We start from the raw sequence: 3,967 nt of genomic DNA, 5'->3' as shown, positions 1-3,967 counted from the left end.
CTCAGTTTTCTTTTTTTTTACATCTCAAAATAGAGATTAATATGGAGGAATTTGTAAAGATAAAATGAAATTGTCTATATAATGAGCACAGTACAAAGTAAGAACTCAATTATTTTCTTTCTCCTTTCCTTAAAACTTGTAATTAATCACAGTGTTTATAGATATGTATAAACAAGAACAATCCAGTTTGAAAACCAAATTTTTTTGTTACTTTTTTATTCTTCCGTCTTCAGAATATGTCTCCACTTTCCAAAGCTGCAAGATAAAAAAAGAATCACTGAGTTTCCTGTACTAAGATTATAGTTCACATTCAATTTGTAGCCATCTAGTCAAAAAAGTGCAAAATCACCTCTTGGTCTTCTCTGCTTTGCCCTATCTTTCTCCAAATGGAAGGGAATGTGCTGTGCTCACCCATTTTGCTGAAATTGACCCGAGGGAGAGAAATTTCCCTTGCCTTTGTCATTAGAAACCTGTTGCTTTTTTATTCTCTATAGATGCACTAGTTCCATGACTTCACTTTTACTAGGGTCAATTGGGTTTACATTCAGATTGCATTACAAAGCTGTGAATGGTAACGCAGATAAAGGAGAAAGCAACAGTCATTAAGCTCTTTTGAACTCAAATTTGCGTGAAGGAAAAAAATAAGAAACAATATTTCTAGACAGAAGGTATCGTAGAGTGAGATGTGGAGACTATCTATGTCTATTTCACCCAAGAACTCACCTTTGGATTTGCACAGCCATAACAATTGACCTCTTAGTTAAGTGTTTTTGAAATATTTTACCGGGAGGACTATAACCAGTGTATCTAATAGTTTGGCAGTCATATCTTGAGTAACCAGTTGATTCATTGCCATGCCTGCAGACTTGGAGTTCTGCTGTAAAACACAGTTACACTCATCACTGACAAGTTCAGCTGAGTAGAATTAATCTGGAAAATATATATATATAATATAATCTTTCTCTTTCCTTCACAAAGGATAAACCAGAAAGCTCAAGAAATCAATGAGTAATGGGAGGCATTTACAAAATAAAAACTAATTAGAGGCAAAATGTGACTCTGAGAAATAACAGAGCAATTGGAAAGTACTTGTTAAAGTAGGCAGGCTACTGTAGAACGACAAATAAACATGAACCTCTACAAAACAAATGTCAACCAGAGATAGAATAATTTCCATCCTTCTGAAAAAACAAAGGAGTTATTTTGAGATAACAATTCAGAGAGGGAAAGCAGAAAACTATTCCTGGAAAAGGCAGGTATACAGCTAAAAATCTGACATGGTAACTAGCTTCCCCACTTTTCTATTCTCTGCCAAGTCCTTTTGACTTTCTTTTTTTTTCCTTTCTTGACATATTTTTCCTATCAAATCTGCCTTGGACCTAGTTTGCTTTTTCCTTTCCCAACCAAGTGATCTAACTGCATTTTGAAGTTTGATTATCTGTGTCAAGTTATGTCATAACTAGTAATAATCCACAGTCAGGATGCATGTATAGGTTGTATTATTATATACTGTTAACCATCTCAGGAAGTATATGTAATGACTCCTGGATTATAAAGATTTTGTATTTACCACCACTCCAATGTGTCCATAGTTATCTTTTGGTTACAAAGTTCCTGACCCTCTCCAAGTCGCTGCCAACACCTCTGCTCTCTCAGTGAAGTCAGAGCTTCTGCCATTCATCTTTTCAATCTCCATATAAATTTATTTTTAAATAGCTATGGAATTAAGATATGATACCAGCTTATATCCTCCAATCTCACTTTGAATAAAGTCCCCAAATCTTTAGCATGTCCTTCCTGCCTTGTTTCTTTATAGTCTCCCCACTTACCCTCATTCCTCTTCAGCCACACGAGTCTACTTGCTCTTCCAGAAATACACCAAGTTCACTGCCTCCTCAGGCCCTGGCACTTGTTTTGCTCTATGCTTTGAAGCTCTTGCCTAATACATTGTTCAGATGTCTCCTTAAACATCCTGTCTAAATGGTCCTCTCAGCACCTTATCTGAAACAGCACCACAGTCACTTTTATCATCTCACTCTGTTCTCGTTTCCTTCTTGATTCCTATCAATCTGACATTCAATTTGTTTTATTTGTTGACATTTTATTTTTACTCCCTCCATGGTGAGCATGTAAGCGCTGTGAAAGTAGGGACCCTGACAGTTTTCTTCATGTCTCTTTCTCTGTATTTATAATGGTGCTTGGAATATGGTAGGGGTTCAGAAAATAGACTGAATGGATAAATGAATGAATAAATGAATGAAACACCTTCTGCTGCATTCTGAGATGTTTGAGAGCAGTGAACAAACAGCACATAAAATAAACTACCTTGGCCACTGCTGTGGCTCATGCCTGTAATCCCAGCACTTTGGAAGGCAGAGGCGGGTGGATCAGGAGGTCAGGAGTTCGAGACCAGCCTGGCCAACATAGTGAAACCCAATCTCGACTAAAAATACACAAATCGGTTGGGCGTGGTGGTGGGCACCTGTAATCCCAGTTACTCAAGGAGCTGAGGCAGGAGAATCATTTGAACCCAGGAGGCGGAGGTTGCAGAGCAGAGATCATGCCATTGCACTCCAGTCTGGGTGACAGGGCAAGACTCTATCTCAAACAAACAAACAAACAAACAAACAAACAAACTCCCTTATATATGACCCATATTTAACATAATTCTATAAAAGAGAATGAACGAACAAATGAATTAATACAATAGCTATTTGATTAACTAGAAATTTTTTTTTTATTTTTTAAGACGGAGTTTCACTCTTGTTGCCCAGGCTGGAGTGCAGTGGCACCATCTCAGCTCAACACAACATCCGCCTCTTGGGTTTAAGCATTTTTCCTGCCTTAACCTCCCAAATAGCTGGGATTACAGGCATGTGCCACCGCGCCCAGCAAAGTTTGTATTTTTATTAGAGATGAAGTTTCTCCATGTTGGTCAGGCTGATCTTGAACTCCAATCTCAGGTGATCCACCCGCCTTGGCCTCCCAAAGTGCTGGAATTACAGGCATGAGCCACTGCACTGGCCTAACTAAAAATTCTTATTCTCTATATGCAATTTAGTGTATTCAAGAGATTTTCTATAAGTGTTAGTAACACAGAGGAACCATGAGGGAGTACCATTGCTGGTGTTTCTGGATTATAAATAAGGTTTTTAATTTCTACATTATAATTTTTTTACAGAAAGGTCCAACAGATATTCACGTAGCAGCCTGAAGAATGACCAATTCCATTGCAAGTAAGGGGTAATGACAGCTGTGTTTCATGAGCCCTGGAATTTCTACTAAATTATGTGATATTCTGGGGCTTTTCCATTTCTTTGGGGTGAGGTTAGTCGAATCCTGATCCAATCTTACTTTTGGAAAGTTTGTTATTTTTCAGTCAGGCAAGCCATATATTATCATTACATACCAATAAGATATTTGCATATTCTATTATATTCTAAACATTTTAGAATTATAGGAGTCATTAGGTCATGCAACATTTGCTATATTTCTTTATAATCTCAATCCTATTTATTGAAATAAAGTATGATTGCATATGTATTGCTAATGGGAGTTTGTCCTTGTTGAAAAATAATGATACATTTAAACTTTTTGCTTGAAATTTTGTACTAAAGAAAAGTTTAAGGATACCTTGTTCATTATTCTACAGAATAACTAATACCTAAAGACAAAAGAAAAAAATAACTTTGAAGGGAAGACATTTGGTATTACAAAAGCCTTTTGATATTTGATTCTGAAATCACTACTTGTCCGAGCCAAAAAAAAAAAAAGTTGGGGAGTGTGGAAATCCAATCTTGTATACTAAGATTCAGTTCAAAGCTAATGGCTTACTACTCTAAATTTCCTTTAAATTCACTAATATTCTTGAGACTGATTTTATGAGCGTGTTAGTTTGCAGTAATTCATGTGGTGTTTATATTACCAATATGTACCCTACTTGATCTCTGACTCTTCCAGAAACTAC

General features: G+C 36.6%; 1 long non-coding RNA gene across 1 annotated transcript; it reads right to left on the bottom strand.

Annotated features, from left to right (window-relative positions):
* Nucleotides 1-220: 220 nt before the first annotated feature.
* Nucleotides 221-1,934, bottom strand: LOC115893270. The gene is made up of 3 exons (XR_004053256.1): nt 1,830-1,934; nt 724-877; nt 221-255 (listed from the first exon to the last, which is right to left on the bottom strand). It is a non-coding gene; the product is annotated as an uncharacterized LOC115893270 (long non-coding RNA).
* Nucleotides 1,935-3,967: the final 2,033 nt, after the last annotated feature.

The sequence above is a fragment of the Rhinopithecus roxellana genome, chromosome 14, assembly GCF_007565055.1.
Source record: "Rhinopithecus roxellana isolate Shanxi Qingling chromosome 14, ASM756505v1, whole genome shotgun sequence".
NCBI classification, from domain to species: domain Eukaryota; kingdom Metazoa; phylum Chordata; class Mammalia; order Primates; family Cercopithecidae; genus Rhinopithecus; species Rhinopithecus roxellana.
Note: the sequence above shows the minus strand (reverse complement) of the source record. Positions and strands in the feature narration are given on the sequence as shown.